Source organism: Myotis daubentonii, chromosome 3 (assembly GCF_963259705.1).
Source record: "Myotis daubentonii chromosome 3, mMyoDau2.1, whole genome shotgun sequence".
NCBI lineage: Eukaryota > Metazoa > Chordata > Mammalia > Chiroptera > Vespertilionidae > Myotis > Myotis daubentonii.
In genome coordinates, this window is record NC_081842.1 from 176146737 (window position 1) to 176169746 (window position 23010).

Consider the following 23010-nt stretch of genomic DNA (forward strand, 5'->3'; position numbering starts at 1 on the left):
AAAGCCATATATGACAGGCCCACAGCCAACATCATACTCAACGGACAAAAACTAACACCATTTCCCCTAAGAACAGGAACAAGACAGGGATGCCCCCTCTCACCACTCCTGTTCAACATAGTACTGGAAGTGTTAGCCATTGCAATTCGGCAAGAAGAAGAAATAAAAGGCATCCAAATTGGAAAAGAGGAAGTAAAACTGTCCTTATTTGCAGACGACATGATATTATACATACAAAACCCTAGAGATTCCATCAAAAAGCTACTAGACTTAATACATGAATTTGGCAATGTAGCAGGATACAAAATTAACCCCAAGAAATCTGAGGCATTTCTATACACCAATAGTGAACTTTCAGAAAGAGAGATTATAAAAACAATCCCGTTTACCATTGCACCAAAAAAACTAAGCTACCTAGGAATAAACTTAACTAAAGAGGTAAAAGACCTATACTCAGAAAACTACAGGACGTTGAAAAAAGCCATAGAGGAAGACATAAACAGATGGAAGAACATACCGTGTTCATGGATTGGTAGAATCAACATCATCAAAATGTCCATACTACCCAAAGCAATCTATAAATTCAACGCACTTCCCATTAAAGTACCAACAGCATACTTCAGAGATCTAGAACGAACTTTCCAAAAATTCATCTGGAATAAAAAAAGACCCCGAATAGCTGCAGCAATCCTGAAAAAGAACAAAGTAGGTGGGATCTCAATACCAGATATCAAGTTGTATTACAAAGCCACTGTTCTCAAAACTGCCTGGTACTGGCACAAGAATAGGCACATAGATCAATGGAATAGAATAGAGAGCCCAGAAATCGGCCCGAACCAATATGCTCAATTAATATTTGACAAAGGAGGCAAGAACATACAATGGAGCCAAGATAGTCTCTTCAATAAATGGTGTTGGGAAAATTGGACAGATATATGCAAGAAAATGAAACTAGACCACCAACTTACACCATACACAAAAATAAACTCAAAATGGATACAGGACTTAAATGTACGACAGGATACCATAAAAATTCTAGAAGAATCCAAAGGCAAGAAAATCTCAGACATATGCCGAAGCAATTTCTTCACTGATACAGCTCCTAGGGCACTTGAAACTAAAGAAAAAATGAACAAATGGGACTACATCAAAATAAAAAGCTTCTGCACAGCAAAAGAAACCATCAACAAAACAATGAGAAAACCCACTGTGTGGGAAAACATATTTGCCAATGACATATCTGATAAGGGCCTAATCTCCAAAATTTATAGGGAACTCATACAACTTAACAAAAGAAAGATAAACAATCCAATCAAAAAATGGGCAAAGGACCTAAATAGACACCTTTCAAAAGAGGACATTCAGAAAGCCAAGAGACATATGAAAACATGCTCAAAGTCACTAATCATCCGAGAGATGCAAATCAAAACAGCAATGAGGTACCATCTCACACCTGTCAGACTGGCTATCATCAACAAATCAACAAACGACAAGTGCTGGAGAGGATGTGGAGAAAAAGGAACACTTGTGCACTGCTGGTGGGAATGCAGACTGGTGCAGCCACTATGGAAGAAAGTATGGAGTTTCCTTAAAAAACTGAAAATGGAACTCCCATTTGACCCTGTGATCCCACTTCTAGGAATATATCCCAAGAAACCAGAAACACCAATCAGAAAGGATATATGCACCCCTATGTTCATAGCAGCACAATTCACCATAGCTAAGATCTGGAAACAGCCTAAGTGCCCATCAGTAGATGAATGGATTAGAAAACTGTGGTACATCTACACGATGGAATACTATGCTGCTGTAAAAAGGAAGGAACTCTTACCATTTGCAACGTCATGGATGGAACTGGAGAGCATTATGCTAAGTGAAATAAGCCAGTCAATAAAGGAAAAATACCACATGATCTCACTCATTCGTGGACAATAGAGACCATTATAAACTTTTGAACAATAATAGATACAGAGGCAGAGCTGCCTCAAACAGATTGTCGAGCTGCAGCGGGAAGGCCGGGGAGGGTTGGGGGGCAGGAGGTAGGGGGGTAAGAGATCAACTAAAGGACTTGTATGCATGCATATAAGCATAACCAATGGACATAAGACACTGGGTGATAGGGGAGGCTAGGGGACTGTCTAGGGCGGGGGGATAAAATGGATACATATGTAATATCCTTTGTAATACTTTAAGCAATAAAAAAAAAAAAAAAAAAAAAAAAAAAAAAAAACCACAACACTATGTTGGGCCTTGTACCACGGTTATTTGTATTTTAAGGAAGTGTTACTCTAGAGGAAAAATAAAATGGGATTTTTAACTTAAAAAAACAAAACAAAACAAAACAAAAAAAAAAAAAAAAAAAAAAAGACTCCTCCAGATGACTCAGGTATCTAAGATATATCGCTCATTGTCTTAACAGATACACATTGAGGGTAAAACACCTGTGGGAGGAAATCTGCGAAGAGCAAAGTGAGACCTTTGAAGTTTTTGGGCTGCGCTCCAACTGTGCGAGTTGGCATATGAGCATTTCCTCTGGATTCCAACAGGCAGGCACCTGCGTGTCAAATCCTTCCTTCTGATGTTTGGATAGCTTGGAGCATTGGGTGATGGGGTACTTTTTTCTTTACAACTGAACTTATTACTTATTATGCTGCTATTTCTGCAAACGAGGATCTCATTGCATGATGTGTGTGTGTGTGTGTGTGTGTGTGTGTGTGTGTGTGTGTGTGAAAGAGCATTGAATCTTTGCAGAGTAAGAACTGAACTGAAACCAAGGACAACACCTGGTCCTTGCAGGGTTTGCCATGAAGTCAGTAGCACTTCTTTCTTCTCATTTCTATTTTACTACTTTCTGCTGCCCCGGCTCCTTACTGAAGTGTTTCTACCAGCTCCCCAGAGTCTCCCTGTTCTTTGACTCGGAGCCCATTAGCCTCATCTGGTGTATCTGGCAATCGATTTCAACCTTACCTTGTAGGTAACCAAGCAGGGTTGCATTTCACCCCCACAGCAGCTCAGTGACGTAGACAAGGTTAGAGCTACTTTTCCCATTGTACAGAAGAGAGCACTAAGGCCGGGAGAGGTGAAGAGGCTTGCCCAGCTAGTTCATGGCAGCAGGAAGCCTAGTCCCTGGTTTTCTGCTCTGCCGCACAAATAATGTCAGTCCTGGGAAGGAGAGCACCATTGTTAGGAGTGATATTTCTTATTTTTTAATAAAATTTTCCCATGCTGACATCCTGTTTTGGGGGGGCACACTATAGTTCAATGGTATTAATCATATTTGTAATGACCTAATTTAATGTATGTTTTCTTTTGGACCTATTTAAAATTAATTTTTGGTTGGAGACATGAGGTTGTGTTGTGGAAGGGGAGAGGGTGGACAGGAATCCAAAGCCCACAGGCCTGTGACCAATGGGCTGCCTACTTTCCCGCACCGACTCTCCAAACCAAGTGTGACAAATGGGCAGGATCTCATAAGTATTCCAGCTCTTCACTTCCCGAGTTTGATTACATTGTACCGGATGGCATTCGGAACTCGGTGCAGGGTGCATAGAGCTGAATTATGCAATTTGCAGATATGCAATTAACTGGAGTAGCAACACATTCAATCTAATGGGGGCCAGACAGAGACTGCATAATTCTTGGGAGCACCAACTGATTATGCAGTTAAGTGGTATGCACTTAGGAGAAGTGCACCACATCTATCTGATCCCATTTCTTCCAATAGATTCTTCACGGCACTTTATTCTAGCCTTTATGCTTTTACGGTCAAACATATTCTAACCTGTATCCACTTGAAATGAGAACCTTACAGTTCACATGCAGATTTGGGATTCATTTCTTTTAAAAGTTAACCTTTAAAAATCTTAATTCTTGGATGCAAAAATGGATAGGCATTTGAGAAAGGAAAGGGGTGACTTGGGCTCAGTATGTCTGGGCTTTAGAGATAGGGAACAATACCTGAATTGTGCAATTGAGGATGCTTCATTTTTCCTTTCTTATTCTTCCCTCTCTCTCTCTCTCTCTCTCTCTCTCTCTCTCTCTCTCTCTCTCTCTCTCCCCCCCCCCCGCCCCCTTGCTTAGGAAGTTGTGTTTCAAATGTAAACGTGACGTGCATGAAAAGGTTTCTTTTTAAAAGCAAAGGGCTTTGTAGTCAGTACTTTTTTTTAAAACTTGAAAATGGATATTAGTAGAAAGGGGGCCCTTTTACGAGAAACTCCAGTTAAATGACAGTTCATTGAGTATAGGCAGTTTCAAGTTACTCTGATGATGATGGATCGTAAATTTAATTTGGCAGGTTTTACTGGTTTACTGTACGCTTGCTGGGTGCCCTGGACTGACCTAAATCCTTTGGGGGGAACCCCAAGAAGTATAAAAATATGGCTGTCTGTCCTCAGCCTCCTTGGGAGGTCATGACTCATGCATACAAAGTAATTGAGGAATAATAAGATGCAGCACATGATTGGGTATCAAAAATGGTTGTTGAAGAGAGTAAAAGATAAATCGGAGAGGGGAGAAAATGAACTGGGCTACAATTTTTCTTCACTAGAGGGAGACATAGGGAGAAGCAAGGAGGACTGCTTCACATAGATCAATCACAACTCAAAACCCCCCCAATTTACAGACAAAGAAACCGAGGCTCAGGAAGATTAGGGAATTTGCCCATGATCCACAGGCAGCAGAAAACAGGGTCAGAATATAGAATCGGAAAAGTAAGCAGGGCCAGATTCTGGAGGGATTGGAATTTGGATTTTGCTATAATAACAATGAGAGTCCTGGGAAGATTTTGAGGGAGGAAGTGACATGATCTTATTTTCATTGTATACAGACCACCCTGACTGCTCAGTGGAGAATGGGTTTGGGAAGGACTAGTGAGAGCAGTGAGAACAGCATCGCAGTTGGCTGGGTCAGAGACGACAGTGCCTTGGATAATGGAGGTGACTGTGAACTGGAAAGTAGTTACTGGATTTGGGATTTATTTTGGATGTGGAGCCCATAGTACTTGCCATTGAGTTGAGGAATCAAGGGTGACTTTCATTTCAGGATTTTGGTTTGGACAACTATTTGAGTGGCAGAATCCTTAGCTGAGAATAGTAGGAGCATGTTTGTGGTTAACTTCAGAATGGAAAAGCATTTTCCAACTACAAAGTGCTCTCCAAAAGCAAACTGATACGAAGAAAGAAGCCAACATAAATAGTACAGCTTCAAGAAACTGAATTCTGCCAACACCCTAAGCGAGCGTGGGCGTGGATTCTTCTCTCACTGAACCTCCAGATGCGAATGCAGCCTGGATGACATCAGGATCGCAATCTTGTGAGATCCCGAGCAAGGGATCCAGCTAACTTGTGGGTGCTCCACACCCACAGAAACTATAAGACAACAAGCGGGTCTGTGTCAAGCTGCTAAGTTTGTGATAATCTGTTGCACAGCAGGAGAAAACTAACACAGGTGAAGAGTAAATTGTCCAGTAGCAGAAAGCCCTTGGTCATCATGTTTGGACCATACTGGCTTCCCTCTGTTCCTCAAAGGCACCATGGCCTTGTCTGCCTCGCTGTCTTGCATTTGCTTTGCCCTCCACCTGGAACTCACTGTCCCTGGACCTGCACATGGCTGGCAACTTCAAGGTATTCAGGTCTCAGTTCAATGTCATCACTTTTCAGAGACTATCCCTGACCATCTTTTGCAATGTAACAGCCACCTGTGGTCCAAAATATCTTCCTTCCCTTCCTCTCTCTCTTCCTCCCTCCCTCCTTCCTACCCTCTCTTCCTCCTCCCTCCCTTCCTTCTTCCTTCCTATCCTCTTTTCTTCATTTGATGGTTAATTTTATGTGTCAACTTGACTGGGACATGAGGTGCCAGAGTAAACACCATGTTGCATGTGTCTGTGAAGGTATTATTTCCAGGTGAGATTAACATTTGGATCAGTGGTTCAGTAAAGCAGATGGCCCTCCCCACTGTGGGTAGACTTCATCCAATCTGATGAGGACTTGAATAGGGAAGATAAGACAGAGGAACATCATCCAAAACTGATTCTGGCGGTGGTTCTATGAGTGAATCACATGGCTACGTGCAATGAAAATGGGTGCATTTTACCACATGTAAACTCTACCTCCATAAAGTTGATTTAGAGAAATAAGAATCAAGAGAAACTGACAAGTTGGATAACTCAAACTTGATAGTACTTGGTAACTAAGGAAACACCATCATCTAAGGAAACAGAGAAAAAATTTCTTTTATTGCAGAGATTCCAGTAAGAGGTCGGAGCCACTCCTTGGAGTGAGGGGTGTAGAGTGTTTTTGCTTTCATGGTTTGGGAAGGAGAATGTCTGTTGCCTCCCATCAGCTTTGCTCCTTTGTTCCCTGAAGGTAAGGGATGTATTCTATTACTTTATAAAGCCTTCTCAGGTTCTGCCCATCTTCCTCCACTCCCTGCCCTGTTCCCCTTTCCTTTTCTTCCTCTCTTTGTACTTCTTTGCCTGCCAAGTTCTGTGCATTTCTGAATCACAGAAAACCAGATCAACTCATGTTAATCTCAAAAGCCAGGTTCAAACAGGAAAAGTAAGCAGGAAATGTTCAGGCAATTGTCTCGAGATAATCCAAGAAAAAGTGCGGCCTTTTACCTAGTTCTCATAATAATCTGGGTTTCTTGGCACGAACAATGAAGGCTTAATTCTTCATCATCCTCTTCCTCTATGCCAGTGGAGAAATATGGTGATTCCGGGAGTTTGGAAAATTTGTAGTTCAGAAAAACTGTCTCTAAAATACATAAATACTTTGTAATTATTTTAGTAAATACATTTTAAAAACAAATTGCAAAAAAAATTCTCATTGTTCAAGGCCCCCCGCCCCCCGCCAATAACCTTGTTAGCTTGTTAGTGAGCCTCTTTCTTGTTCATTATATTTTGTTTATTATATTATGTGCCATACTATATGTGCTGTTCTGCAACTTGTGTTTTTCAGCTTCCAATATGTTTTGACGTTTTTCATGTCTGTACATATATCGAATTGAACTGTATGAAAATGCTATTTCTATAGATCTAAACAGGAAAGAAATGGCAGTTTCATGTAATCAACCTAATACATATACTTTAACATTTTAATGGCTACATATTATTTCATTGTGTGGTTGTACCATAATTAAAAAAAATTATTCCCTGTTGGACATTTAGGTTGCTGCCATTTGATTTTGCAAATACATCCAGAACTGTAATGAATACATATGCACATATATATTCCATATATTTTTGTGTATACATCTTTGCATATAAATATATATATCTTTGTGTCTATGCCTATATATATGCACATATATATTTTTTCATGTGTGTATTTACACACATATATACTGATAAAATCTTTGTGTAACACTGTATCAGTATTTCTTTTTATTTTTTAAAATTTAAATTCTTTATTGTTTAAAGTATTACATAAGTCTCCCTTTTCCCCCATTGACCTCTCCCCAGTCGCTCCCATCCCCCAGCACATGCCTCACCCCCCTAATGTCTGTGTCCATTGGTTATGCTCATTTGAATGCATACAAGTCCTTTGGTTTATCTTTTACCACCCCTTCCCCTGCCTTCCCTCTTAGGTTGGACAGTCTGTTCGATGCTTCTATGACTCTGGCTCTATTTTTGTTCATCAGTTTATGTTCATTATATTCCACAAATGAGTGAGATCATGTGATATATATCTTTCTCCGACTAGCTTATTTCACTTAGCATAATGCTCTCCAGGTCCATCCATGCTGTTGCAAATGGTAAGAGTCCCTTCTTTTTTACTGCAGCGTAGCATTCCGTTGTATAGGTGTACCACAGTTTTTTGATCCACTCATCTGCTGATGGGCACTTAGGCTGTTTCCAAATCTTAGCTATGGTAAATTGCACTGCTATGAATATAGGGGTGCATATATCCTTTCTGATTGGTGTTTCTAGTTTCTTGAGATATATTCCTAGAAGTGGGATTATTGGGTCAAATGGGGGTTCCATTTTTAATTTTTTGAGGGAACCCAATACTGTTTTTCACAGTGGCTGCACCAGTCTGCATTCCCACCAGCAGTGCATGAGGGTTCCTTTTTCTCCATATCCTCGCCAGCACTTGTCGTTTGTTGATTACTGTGTCAGTATTTCTGTGGAATAGATCAAATAGGTTTCTAGACATGTAACTACAGTGGTCGAGGGGTTTACACATTTTGATAATTACTTCCAAAGTGTCCTCTATAATGACTGTAACAATTCACACCCCAAGACTGTCTTTTTGTCCCCACACTCTCAATAATTTGATGGGTGAGTTGGTTTTTGAAGCATTTCCAAACTTGTTATTTTATTCAGCAAAGCTAGAAGAAAGACCTGCCATATGCCCAGCTCTGTGCTAGGCCTGAGGAGTAAATATGTACATAATTAACATGGTCACTACCCTGGAAGTGTGTGTGTTTTAATCAAGACTGGTGCACACACACACACACACATTCACATAGTGGCAATGATTTCCTTGTCATAATTACCAATCATCTTTAGCAAGATTAATGGAAAATATACCCACTGCCGACATGGTGGGTCCCCTGGGGTCAGACAGAACACATGCAATTCCAGTTCCTCCACGGACTCTCTGCATGACCCTGAGTTTCTTTATTTGTCAAATGGAGATAATAGCAGTGGTGCCCTCATAGGGTGGTTATGAAGATTAAATGTGGATGCCAAGCGCAGAGCCACGCCCTGAGCAAGGACTCCACGAGTGTTAGGTATCACCACTCACCTTCATTTCAAGAGAGCTTACCAGCTTCACGCACCTATTGTTATCCCTCTTATAACATGGCATTAAGTGCCGGATCTGAAAAATACTTCCTACGCGGTGTGTCTAGCCCTGAGGAGCAAGGACTATTGCTTTCCTTGTTCTGTACATGATACTTCTCTTAGTACAACCTGGTGGCTAAGGTTTCTGCTCTAAAGTTATTCTATTCTAAGAACTTTAACCATTGCCTGTATCCTCAAATAGGAGACTTCCTCATTGCTATTTAACAAACCCCTAATTCTTGATTGAAAAAGAACCATTTCAATTACCACCAGTGTATTTTAGAAGGAAGATGGTAAGGGGCAAACACTGTAGATATTTTGAACCAAAATGGGTACAAAGTTAAGCCATGGAAATGTTTACGCATAACAGAAAAATTCTCTGCATCTATTATTAATGACTCATAAAATCCTTTTTTCTTCCAGATATGTAAATGTTGTGTTCACTGTGATAGCATAAGCAGGAGGGTGGAAAAGTGCCCGGTCCATTACGCATGCCCATGATGTACTGCAGTCCATAAGCATACAGCCCCCTTCTCCAGTATATTTGTTTCATCTGTTCCAGTTAGTGGCCTGTTCAATGCTCAGGTGACTGCAGCAATTGCTGCTCAACAGAAACTTCCAGAAAAGATCAGAGAAATGTAAATGATTGACAGTCGAACAAGAGGGCATTGTTCCCACTGCAAACTCATTAGAAGGAGAGACTACGGTCCATGTAAATAGCCTGGGGAAGGAGGCACCTCCATTGGCTGCTGAGGACACCCTGACAACATGGACAGGTCTGGATTGATAAGCAGAAGCAGGGAAATGCTAAAATGCCTCTGAAAGACAGGGCTGGAACCACTCCAGCTGACTCAGACCCAGGGTTTTCTGTGTTGCGGTTCTATTGGCATAACTATTTGTAGCCCGTAAGTGATTCATAGGCTACCTACAGGGTCTTAGCCTAGTTTGGGTCATTGGATTCCTTTGACCATCTGACAAAAGTTCAAGTTCCTTTCCCCAGAAAAATAGCCCTGCACATATATACCTGAGATTTTTGCATATCATCTCTGGGACTTCATCGATGTCCCAGAAGCTCCATGGGCCCTGGACTAAGAAACCCTACCTGGTGCTTGCTTCCCATTCTCTCTCCCAGTCACTCAGCAGATGGGTGGTTCCTCCTTCTCAGGATGGATGTCTAAGGATGTCCCCTTTCTTCAAGCCCATTTCTTGTTTACAGTCTCCTGGAGCTTCTTGTGCTCTGAGCTCCCAGGGCCCTTGGAGTTGGCAGCACTCAGTTTAGTACCCAATTATACAGGGTGGGGCAAAAGCAGGCTGACAGTTGTGAGTACGTGAAACAGAGTTTATTCTGGTATTATTGTTTATTAATTATTGTATTACTTACCACACAAAGAACTGTCAACCTACTTTTGCCCCACCCTGTGTCTAGGCTATCCTGACCCTATCACTAACACAACATTTATATTTTCATCCATTCAACATATTTAATGAGTGCCTACTCTGTGCCAGGCACTACTCCCAGACAATTATTGTAATATAGTAAAATCAAGATCATATGGCACAACTTCCCCACAGACTGCGTCAGCAGAGGGGAGGACTGGCTCTCCCACCTTGCCGCCTCTTTTTCTCTTGCCTTATTCCTGCTCAGCTGACAAGGTTCAGTTCAAGTGTCCTCTCACCTGGGCTGGGTTAGGATTACCTGGCACCCTGTGCTCACTATTGGAACTCATGCCATGTTATTTTGAAACCGTCTAATGTCATGTCTGTCTCTCCAAATGCGCTCCCTCCAGGGCATGGTCTTATACCCAGTACAGAGGCTGCAAATAGTAACAGTCAGCAAGTATTTGTGGAATATCTAAGCTTTCTTTCTCCTGCAGTCCTTCAAATATGCTGTTCCCTCTGCCTGAAATACATTCTCCCTCCTTTATTGCTCGCAAATTCCTACCAGCTTAAACATCTCCTTGGGAAAGTTTTTTTATTTTATTCCTGGGTGAAGTTAGGTCCCCTCTACAAATGACTTTGAACATCCCCTAGCCTAGCATTGCATTTCATTGTAATTCCTTCTTTAATATTTATATTCATTGCTAGAGTATCAACTCCACTAGGGCAGGGGCCATGGTTCTCTTATTTGCCTTTATGTAACCGAGGGCTAACACTCTGTGTAGTGTAGTCCCTAACTACTCAAAGAGTGCGGTTCATGGACTGGCAGCATCGGCAATCCTCGGGAGCTTGCTAGGCATGCTGACCCTCAGGCCTTACCCCGGACCTTTGGAATAAGAATCCCAGGTGATTTACCTACATATACAGTAAGGTTTGCAAAACAGTGTTCTAATATAAATGCATTTAATAATTACATGCTGGATGAATAATAAATTACGTGCTGAATGAATAACAAGTATTGGATGGAACAAAATGGAACCAATTCAGCCTTGGTTGCCCCTATTGTCTATCACAGTGGTCGGCAAACTCATTAGTCATCAGAGCCAAATATCAACAGTACAACGATAGAAATTTCTTTTGAGAGCCAAGTTTTTTAAACTTAAACTATATAGGTAGGTACATTGTTATTAACTTAATTAATTAGGGTACTCCTAAGCTGGCCTTTGCTAAAAACGTCCTCAATCTGATTGAGGTACGTTCGCTGAGGTCGACCCCTTCCAACTCTCCCATCCACACTCGTCTTGTAGCCAGTCTCACTCAACTCATGCATGTGCGCCCTACTCTTGCACGCCCTACTCTTGCGTGCCCGCACATGGTATTTTGTGGAAGAGCCACACTCAAGGGGCCAAAGAGCCGCATGTGGCTCGTGAGCCCCGGTTTACGGACCACTGATCCAGACGAGTCTCAACTGGGCTGACTGGGCACTTCAAGTCTCTGCCACGTACCTGTTCCATGCCAGTAGGCTACCTCAGGAATGTCCTCATGGAGATGACAGAAACACAAGGAAGAGCAAGGCCTCTCAAGTTGTAGACTTAGAAGCACCATACTTGCACTTCTGCTTCATTCTATTACCCAAAGCCAGGCACATGGTCAAGTCCAGAAACAGAGGCAGAGGGCACTTCAAAGTTAAATGCCCAAGGGGGTGGATGCAGAGAGGGTAAAAGATCATTCAACCCATCAGCAAGACCTATCAATTCTACCTTAGAAATACTTTCCACACCTGTCCAATACTCCTATCTTATTGCTACCACCACTTCAGTTCACCATGATCTCTCTTACCTATCACCACCTGACTGCTCTGTCCAAATCTTTCTTGTCCATTCCTTCTCAGACCATTCTCAATGCAGCAACGAGAACAGACTTAAAAAGAAAACCTGCTCTGACCACACATTTAAGTAAGTCTGGTGAAAATCCTGACTAAGGCCTGAATTGTTTTCAATTTTCAATTGAGGGGTTATTTTAAAGCAAATAGGTGAACCTGGTGAAAGGGAGAAAGAGAGTGAAGAGGGAGTGTGGGAAAGAGAGGCTTTGTAATGACTTCCCTGTGAGGACAGCCTGGGACCTCTTTCTCCAACCTCATCTCCTTCCATCCTTTCTTTCACTTTATGGTTGGAACACATCATAATTCCCCAACTTGTACACTATTTCAAGCCTCTGGGGTCTTACTTGGACTGCTCTGTGTCGATGTAGAGTTCTTTTTCCCTCCTTTTGGTACTGATTCAAAACACTTGCCTCTCTCCTTTCCTTCTGCTAGGGAAAAAGAAGAGAGGAGAAGAGCCCAGGTTGATTTGGCTCAGTGGATAGAGCGTCGGCCTGTGGACTGAAGGGTCTCAGGTTCGGTAAGAGAGAGAGAGAGAGAGAGAGAGAGAGAGAGAGAGAGAGAGAGAGAGGAGGAGGGAGAGGAGGAGGAGGAGGGAGAGGAGGAGGATTGAAATTTCATTTGAGAGCCTAATTTTTTAAACTTAAACTATATAGGTAGGTACATTGTTATTAACTTAATTAGGTTACACCTAAGCTGGCCTTTGCTAAAAACGTCCTCAATCTGATTGAGGTACGTTCGCTGAGGTCGACCCCTTCCAACTCTCCCATCCACACTCGTCTTGTATGCTTGTTTCAGATAGACGAGTGTGGATGGGAGAGTTGGAAGGGGTCGACCTCAGCGAATGTACCTCAAAACAATGTACCTCCCCCGCGCTGCTTATCCCGTGGCCTGCCTGCGCCGCATCTCCCGTCACCCGACCGACCAACACCCCCCACTTCTTCTAACGCCACTTTTTCAAAATAGACTCGCCTAGGCCGAAAACCGACTTCTGCGCATGGGCCACGAAGTTTCAATCGCACTGTATGTGCGTGCCCGCACGTGGTATTTTGTGGAAGAGCCACACTCAAGGGGCCAAAGAGCCGCATGTGGCTCACGAGCCGTGGTTTGCCGACAACTGGTCTATCATGAGGCCTAGCGCACAGTAGGCACCCAGAAAGTATCTGAGGAACAAATATTGTCTTCCAATCATGTGTATATACTGCATTTTCTTCAACTAGCTTATAAGCCAAATTTTGGGGTTCCAGGTCCTATTTTGGCCTTTTTTTCCTTAACTCTAGAACTACTAATTCTACACTGTCTGCATAGTAGGTCCTCAATAAAGACTTTCAGCCAACCCAATACTTCAAGGTTAAGTAATATAGTGTCAGCAGATTGGATTCAAGCACACTAGTTCCAAGGGTGGGGTGTGTATGAAGTGACCAGGGATGTTTTCCGCTGTCTGGGGACCCTCAAACCCTGATAAATGTGCTTGTAGTCTACAGCCTCATTTCCATCAGGAATACGTCATGTAGGGCAACAAAATAGGGAGGCCATGGCAAGGCAAACCTTGATTTCTGATTCTTATTCTTGTCTCAGGACAATGTTTGGCTAATTATGCCACTTCCACAAGCAAAAACAGTGAAACAGATCCTTCTGAGTTAGTATGTTTTAGTATAATTACCTCTTCCAGATTTTCTCGAGGAAAAAACATTTGCTTTTTGGCTTTTGGTCTTAGTATTAGGACAACTTACAGACTGTGGGCAAAGGCTTTGTGAAAACAGGCATATTGATGCATGAGGTTAGCCTTTTTTTCTTCTTTAACTAGGTGAAAATAAAAATTTGGGTTTAAAAATTATATTAATGCATTTCAAGTATGCTGTGCATGTTTTGGAAGAAGCTTGGGCTGAGTTAAACTCAGCAGCTACTCTGAGCACCTCCTGAGTTTGGTGTTACAGAGCCAATCACTGACCTTGAGGAACTCTAGTCCTTTTTTAAGAAAGTCTACTCATTCAAGCCCTGGCCAGTTGCTCAATGGTTAGAGCATTGGCCTGGGCAGTGAAGGGTCTCAGGTTCGGTTCCTGGTCAAGAGTATGTACCTCGGCTGTGGTTTCTCTCCCTGCCCCGAGTCCGGCACTTGCAGTGGGCAACCAGTCCATGTGTCTCTCTCACATCGATGTTTCTCTCTCTCTCTCTCTCTCTCTCTCTCTCTCTCTTTCCCTCCCTCCCTTTGACTCTCTCTGAAGAGCAAGGGGAAAAATATTCTCAGGTGAGGACTAACAACAACAACAAAGACTCTACTTATTTGAATATCAAAATCTAAGAGATTACGGCAAAATTTTGTTCCTTTAAAGTGGTGGCATTTTAGAAAGAAGAACTGGAACCCTGGACTTTTGGGGCCTTTGTCATTAAAATTGGAGACCCCAAACTTTCCAAAAACAGTTTAAAGATTATCCTGCAATGAAGAGTCACACTGGACCGCAGGGATGCCACAGCCGACTCTTCCCCTGCCTGCTCCGGGAGAATGTCCACCACCTCACCTCCTCTCAGCTTGTCCTGGACGTTTTCAAGCAGCGGCTCGCATGTACCCCACCTACCGATCCTTGGCTACTCGGTGGTGCCCGCCATGCCGGCCCTTTCCTTCTCTAGCCCCTTGCAATGCATCTCCTTTCATGACAAAAGCTGTGCCCTGGTCACCACCAAAGGTACTCTAGTGGTAGGCCCACCGAGGCCCACCGCAGCCGCTGGGGCCACGCCTCTGTCAGCGCCTCCACCAATTCTGATAGAGCCACCTACTCTGTCTATAGATACGGTCAGCGTCTTTCCTCTCCTTCCCTGCCTGTGGCCAAAAGGCTCAAACAAAACCAGAGCACACACCTGGATCCAGTTACCACTCTGTTCAGGAGCCAAGTAAACAAGGAATTTCTGAGTCACAGCCTTTCTGTTCCCCACTCCCTGTCTTCTACTTGCTGCTACCTCATCAGGCAGGGGAGGCCTGACATTAGAAGCTCCATCTTTGCTTCAGACAACCCAGACCGTGTCCCCTTTTTATTCTCACTTACCATCCCCCAGGGAGGAACCAATTTAACTCCAAATAGATTTAGGGAATCTATTGTGGGGTGTGCTCCCTTCTCCCTCCCCCCCCCAAAAAAAAAATTTAGCCCAGAGAAACACTCCCTTTCTCCTACAGTCAGCCTTGTCTTCCAAGGAGAACCATGTTTCCCGGGGCTCTTTGTCCTGGACCTTCCCATTCTCAGAGGGGTCCGGGCTGCCTCGTGCTCTTGCCTGTCTTAGGAAGGAGAACAATCTGGATCGGTCAAGAGGTTCAGAATCCCAGCCATGTACCCAGCACCCAAAGCAGTGAGGAGTACAGACTTTGGTAGCCAGAACCTGATTCGGCCACTTTCTGGCCATTCTAAGACTGTCCCTTTATCTATAAAAGGGGGGAATCCTTGTGACAGTGGGGAGCACTCAGTAAGGATATATAGAGTTTAGCTTTGTATTACAGTAATCACTCAGTTATTGGTTGTTACTAATAATAACAAAAATAGCTAAGTGATTCTTTTTAAATAGTAAGCCTTATGGCAGTAGTGTTATGTCTTTAGCTTTTTATTTGTGCAATTCATTTTCATTCAGCTGCTAGATTCATCTACCCAGAACATTTTGATCACCTTACTCCCCCTGTGAAAATGTTAGATGTCTGTCCTGACCAGTTTGGCTCAGTTGGTTGCACAGCATCTCCTGCACCAAAAGGTTGCTCGTTCGATTCCCAGTCAGGGCACGTGCCCAGGTTGAAGGCTCCATCCGCAGTGGGGGACGTGCAGGAGGCAGCCGATGGATGTTATGCTGCTACACTCTCACATCAATGTTTCTCTCTCTCTTGCTCCCTCTCCCTTCCTCTCTTTCTAAAAACCAACAAGCTCTTCTTTAAAAAAAGTTAGATGGCTTCCCATTATTTACAAATAAAGTCTAAAGTCCTTTTCTTTGCACTCAAGGCTCTTTGATCTAGTCTCCTTTTCTGCACTAATCCTCTTCACACCTCCTCCACTCCAATTAAAATAAGCCAGCATTCCTCACATACACCCACACCCTGGGCACTGTTTGTCTTTTTACCAGAATCCAGATCTTATCTCTTCTTTGTGCCTAAGTGCCGCCTCCTCCAACAAGCCTTCCACAGTCCATAGTAAGCCCCATAGCTCTTTAAGGACCTCAAAACCCTTTCTTTGATCACCACATGGGTATCTTTGTAAACTGTGCTTCAAATTTATACATACATCTCCTATAGCAGTTGATTATTGGTGGTCTCTGTTTCGTTCATCTTCATATTCTTAAATCAGGGTTTTTCAACCTCAGCCCTATTGACATTTGGGGCTGAATAATTCTCCATTGTGGTGGGATGGTGTGTGTATTGTAGGCTGTTTAGCAGCATCTCTGGTCTCTACTAATTAGTTGCCAGTAGCACCACCCTACCCCCAGTTGGGAAAACCAAAAATATCTCCAGACATTGTCAAATGTCCCCTGGAGAGCAAAATCACCCTCTGCTGAGAGCACTGCCTAGGCCAAGTTTGGAAGTTTGAACATGGATGGCTCTCGGTAAAGCTTATGAACAGAAGAAAGGAGTTTGGTTTAGGCCCTTTTTAAATTTAAACAGTAGAGGAATATTCAATTAATGATATTCTTTCAGTAATTAGAAATAAAAGTATAGAGTTCCCAGGAGAAAGAACTAGAGGTAGAGATTAGAATGCCTTCAGCATGGGATCAGCCAATAGGTATTTGTTGAGTAATATAAAGTTTAAGAGTCCAGAGTCAGATATGAGTTGGGTTCCAACACTGGCCTCCCACTGCAAGCTGCCACCATAGGTGAGGATCTTAAACTCTCTGAGCTTCATTTCTCTCATTCTGTAAAATGGGATAATAACTGCAATCACGTGGGGTTGTTATGAGAATAAATTAGATAATGCATTTAAAGGGGTTAGCAGCGAGCCTGCAATGTAGTAAGCACTTCATAATAGTTCAAAGCTGTCATGAATATTGTGATTTTTATTGTAAGAATGACTCATTCTTATTCCTTTCAAAGGCCTTGACAGTATTATTTCCATTTTATAGACAGGTTGTGGCTAGAACATGGATCTTCTGATCTCCAACTTCCACTGCATCACACTCATCTGACACAATGCAAATGGAATCCCATTTATAAGTAAAATCTTAACCTTTTAAAAAATTTTATTTGGAAAGTGAGTGCTAACTGCCTACAGCGAAAATTCTTTTTCACTTGGTAAATACCATCTATAACTATCACTGGGAAACTTAAGAACTACTTATTAAGCACTTTGGGTAAGTAGATGTGCTAGATATAGGATATAAGACACCTGTGTTGTTAAAACAACGCACCTGCCTGTTTGTGGCTTACCAACCCCGTGAGCTTAAAGATTCTGTCCTGTCAGCTTTAGGAAACGAATTCACAAGGTGAGCCACCAGTTGGCATCAGCTCCAGGCAGCACGTGAGTTCTGGAGTAGAGCCTCCCCAGCAGCTGCCTTGGCCCAGAGCGGAAGCTGGGACAGAAGCTCCCGGACAGGACAACAGGTAGGTGAGGAAGCCAGCTTCCTCCCGAGACAGCCAATCAGTGGGTGTAGCCATGCAGGCCGCTCTACCTTAAGGCAGAATCAGTCTCTTGCTGCAGAAAACAAACACCAGAGAGAAGGTCAGGGACATTTAGCTCCGAATGAGTTCTATCATCAACAAACCGATTGACCTGGGTAAAAACTCTCCAGGCCTCTGTTTGCTCATCTATAACAATAAGAGGGTAATATGCTAATTAGATTGGACAGCCAAACGACCTTCCAGACGTCCTTCTGGATGAAGCTGGGCCTGCGAGGATGAGGACCGAGGCAAGCCGCCATGGCTGGGAGGGCCAAGCCCCTTACACGAATTTTGTGCATTGGGCCTCTAGTCTGTAAAATAAGGGCATGCGATGAAGTGAGTAGTTCTTACTGCTACTCAGGCTGGAGGTGCAACACTGGACTGGTCCCCATGGTGCCCAGTCCTTGAAGAAATAACTGGCCACTAACAAAGTGCCCCACAACTCGTCAATACACCTGGAAAACAAAAGGGTGTTTGTTTTTATGACATTCGGTCTCTTGTTTGAGAGTTGATTTTTCAGGGCGCCGGGTTCATTTGCTTGTCCACTCATTCATTCAACACTTGAGCACAGCTAGGTGCCGAGCCTGGACTGGGGACCAGACACAGCCCTTGCCCTCAAATCAATCCATAGGATGCAGGAGGAGGCATGCTGTATTGATTCCTCCAAGTATAAATCCCTGTGCTGAATCTGGTAGTGGCTTTTGATCTGGTGATGGAAATCCCTGCGTCCCAAGTCCTTACACTCCATTCCTGCAGGCGGGGGAACTCTAGGCGGTGGTCAGAGGCCCCCCAGCCCCTCCTGCTGTCCCTGGAAGCGGAGGGGCCTGATGGGTTTGCCCTCGGATTCCTGCAGGTGGAGCCAAACGCCCTGGCAGGCGGCTGCGGGCCTGCTCTCTGCTCTCTGGCAGCCTCTCTCCCGTCGCTCTTTCCCCTTCTCTCTTGTGCGGTCTCCCTCCACATCCCAACCCACCGAGTGCGTCTGAGGGGAGAGCGTGCCAGACTCAGAGAAAGGCTGCCAGGTTTCTCTCAAGTCTTGGCTTGAACAAAGGAAAGCAAATTACAAAAATGGAAATTTTCAAACTCGCGTTCCGTGGTATTCAAATCGGCGTTTGGGTAGCACGCAGGCACAGACCGCATTCGTGCTGTTTTGTGATTAAAATGATACCGAAAATACCTCCTCGCTGTGGTTTTCATCTTCTTGCCCGGCTCGTTTCTTTCCCTCTGCGCGGGTCCCCGTCCTCTGGGGCGCGGCCACCCCTGGCCACCCTGGACGCGCTTGGATCTGCGTCGGTGGAGACCTCGCCTCTGCTGGCTTTTCTAAAAACTTGAACTTCACAAATGCCCGTGCTGTTCAGCCCCGAGCAAAACCGATCACGAAGTTTCGAGGCGCTGTCCCGGGAAGTGCTGTGTTCTGTGCGCGGGACTGCAGGTCCGGGAGAGAGCAGGGACCTGTGTGTTTCATCCGAGGCAGGAGAGCCCACCGTGCGCCTGCGGGGTGCGGGGTCCCCGATTCCCTCGCAGCTCCGCGTGTGCTCTGTCTCCTCCTTCGGAAAAAAACATTTCTAAAGTGGCTCTGGAGTTGGGTCTTGAAATCTTTTACCTAACATGTAGTTGAGCAAAACACGAAGCCTGACTAATGTCCCTTTTGCTATTTGTTGCAGTTGCTACACAGGTCCTGTCCCCGTGAGTCTGTGAGAAAGGAATCCCATAGTTACCCCCTCCCCCTCCGCCCTGACAGAACCTCTTCTTTCCTTGGAGGCTGTCTCCATCTCACACAGCTGCTTGCAGGGCCTGGAGACAGGTGGGGGAGCAGCCTCCAGGCCAAAGCTGCTAACTCCCTCCCTAAGGACTGTGAACAGCCATTAAAATGTAAAGGTCTCTCTCTCTCTCTCTCTCTCTCTCTCTCTCTCTCTCTCTCTCTCTCTCACTTTTTTGGGTGGTGGTGGTGGTGGTGGTCACTCGCTGTTGTACAAGGGCAGCTCTACAACAAATGGCACCAGTTTGCCAGACAGAAAGGAAATGTCTGCATTCTCCCGCTCACCCAAGCATTCCCTTGGGCCACTGCTACACCTCTCTAGGCACCTTGTAAGCTGGGTCCTGTGGCCTTGGCTAAGTTGTGGGACTGATTTCGAATGATGGGAGAGAGGACCACCCATCTCAATAGGCAAATCGAAGTTCACATGAACACGGGCAATATTCAGGCACTAATTACATTAACAGGTCTCTGTTGAGTCGAGCCTACACAAGTTAGAACTCTCTACTGGATCAAGTGATAGCAAATACTAGTAAATCATGTGAGACTGGAAGCGTTTTTCAGACTTCAGAATGGAAGGATGACTTTTCCAATCTGGAATCAGACCCCTGCGTGTATCCCCCAAGGCCTTTAGCTCTGAGCAGCCAGTGCTCCTGAGGGCCCTCATGCCCTGGCTTGTGTTGTTTCCCCCTCCTCCTGGCATTTTCCCCATCCTCTTCGCTGCTTAGCAAACGCTTGTTTGTCTTTTAAAACTTGTCTCAGATGCAACCCCTCTGAAGTCCTTCATAACCATGCCCAGGTGCCAGTCCCCTATGTAGAATTAATAATCCTGTCATCTGTTAAATAGAACTGTGTGGCTTGATCTATGTAACACACGACGCTGTGTTATGCGTATTTCTTTGTGCCTTTTTCTCCCCTGATGGAATATACTCTTTGCCAAGGCAAGAAACACATCTTGTTTACCTCATACCCATCACGCTAAAAACACTCAGGAAAATCTGTTGAGTGAGTAAAGAAACATGCTTGGTTTTTAAACATTTTAAAAGGGGCAATTTGTTTTCTTTCAGGGACGCCTAGTTCAACTGCCAGACACCTACGCCTCTGTCTGCAGAGATACCGGTAAAAATTGTAAGTTTAGATTAAAGTCTGATTTTCATAGCTCAGGCACATTCTTCTGCTTATGGTAAGGAAAGCTGGATGCGGATGCAGGTGGAAAATTTCTCAATCCCCTGCACCGAGTTAATACATCTCCTCCTACAAAATCCAACGAGAGCAGAGTGTCACTGCAGGTACGGAGCTGGTGAGCGTAGTTCTCCTATGGCTTTGGTGTAGCCTTAAATGTCATACTAACAAGTTGTTATTTATTAGACTTTATTAATTAAGTTGTTCCAGCTAGAAACCTGGAAAAGTCCTTGGAACCTCCCTTCCCCTCACTTCCCAAGCCCAGTTATCACCAAGTCATGTCACATTTTCTCTAATATCTCTCATGTCACATTTAACTAATATCTCTCAGATTTGTCCACTGCTCTTCATCTCTGCCATTACTCTGTTCCAAGCCACTATCGCTTCCCACCTGGACCACTGCCAAGGCCTTCTAGTTAGTCTTTCTGCTTCTTGTCTTGCCTGCCTCCTATCCTGTCACTCCCTGGCCCACCACCTTTCAGTGGCTGCACTTAGCATACTCCTTTACGTGGCCTTGGTGGTCTGTCTCCATGTCTTTCTCACTGAATATACTAGCCTTCAGGTCCTTGAACTTGTCAAAGTCTTGCCTACTTCAAGGATTATCCACGTGCTTACTTCTCCTGGGAATACTTGTTCAGTCTCTTGGATCACTTCTTATCTTTCAGGAATCAATTTCAATGGCACTTTCTTGGAGATGTGTTCCCTGATTATCCTTTCCACTCCATCTCTGCTGGGTCAATCTGAACCCATTTATTGTCCTTCTTGATGCGCTATTTTTCCTTCATGTTATCACAGGTTGTCATTTAGAAAACATTGACGTTTTCATTTGTTTTAGGTCTGTCTCCCATCCACAGTAGATCACAGGAAAGCAAGGATTGTATCTTTGTTCAAAAGAGTTTATGTGTTTGCCCAGTGCACAAAATACTCTTTGGATGGTGCTGCAATGAGAAATGCTAGCAGGTCCTGTGTAACAGGACTCTGACATGAAAATAATTTCATGCAAACAAATAAATGGTAATCCAAAATGAGTCTCAAAGATGTTTATGCACATGAGGCAAGCAAGGGGAAGACTTGAGTTATGATAGGATATCCCACGGCCTTTCTCAATGGCTATTTGAAAAATAAGAAGAGAACAAGAACAAAAATATTTGTTTTACAGCTCTACCAAGACTCAGCCCTCCCCTTTCTCTCCCCCTTGCATCAAGTACATCCTGTACTTTTGGCAACATGTTGACTGGATATTTAAAAGCTGTGAACTGTTCAGAAAATTTCACATACTGGGTTATGGGCCATGTGTGTTTGATCAAAATTCAATTACTACACTGTACCATACTTGGAAACCTATCATCCCAAGTTATGAAGTATGACGAAATAGGCGAACCTAATTGGTTCAGTATGGGAACAGTATCAACCAAGCTTGTTATGATAAATAGCTTCCTGTGTTAAAGGTTCTCTAGAGCTTATAAGCATCTTGGCTCACCTCCTCAGTGGAATAGGGATATTGCTCCCAGGGACCCCCTAGATCACTGTCCCTCCAGTGCAATGGCAGTTCAGTTTTCTTCAACTTACTGCCCCTGAAAAAGAAAAACTCTGTGCAAATTTTCCTCTTCCTTCTCATTTCTTCATTTAGAATTTGAGCACCTGGTAACTTCTTTAGCTTTTTTTTTCCCCTTTAGAAGTACAATTTTAGAAATCATGAAGCATTCCAAATAAAATAAAAATAAAACAGACAAAACATCAGATATTACTACCGACCACTAAGGTTTAACAAATAATATATTTTTTTCCTATTTCCATTAGATAGATCTCTTGTTTTTGTTTTTTATGTGTCCTTTATCCTGCTTCTTGGGACCAAAGATGGACCACCATTTATTAAACTACAGTATTTATGAGACTTAGAAACTAAGTCCTAAGATGCTTTAACATACTAGAATCAGGAGGATGTACATCTCATTACAGAGAAGTACCTCAAGTTGTAAGTCTTTCTGTTGAAATGGACTCAGTGAGAATTCCTGCTCTTTATTGTAGATGAGATTATAACGATCCATCGAGGAGGAAGATTGTTGAAGGTGTGGGGAGCGAGATCAAGAAATTGTCTTAACAGTTTAGAAAAGCTATAGGAATAAACAAAACCAAATACTTCCATGCTTTGTGGTCATCACGGGCACATGCACATAATTTTTCTTTAGAAGTGACGCTTTGGGTTGGATTAGAAGTTTTTTCCTCTAGTGATCTCCGTAAAAGGCAGAACAACTGGGTGACTGACATTTAACTTCCGGAAGACAATCAGTAACACTGGCATTTTCCTCAGAAGACAGCTGTAAGGCCAGGAAAATTTGCATATATTTACCCTTAATTCAAGCCTACTACTTGCAGTTGCTTCTCTGAGTTTGTTCTTATTTTAAACATCCTTT

At 43.5% G+C, this 23010-nt stretch overlaps 1 long non-coding RNA gene across 1 annotated transcript; it reads right to left on the minus strand.

Annotated features, from left to right (window-relative positions):
- Positions 1–6215: 6215 nt before the first annotated feature.
- On the minus strand, positions 6216–19282 carry LOC132231007 (uncharacterized). The gene is made up of 3 exons (XR_009451969.1): positions 18836–19282; positions 17412–18116; positions 6216–6750 (listed from the first exon to the last, which is right to left on the minus strand). It is a non-coding gene; the product is annotated as an uncharacterized LOC132231007 (long non-coding RNA).
- Positions 19283–23010: the final 3728 nt, after the last annotated feature.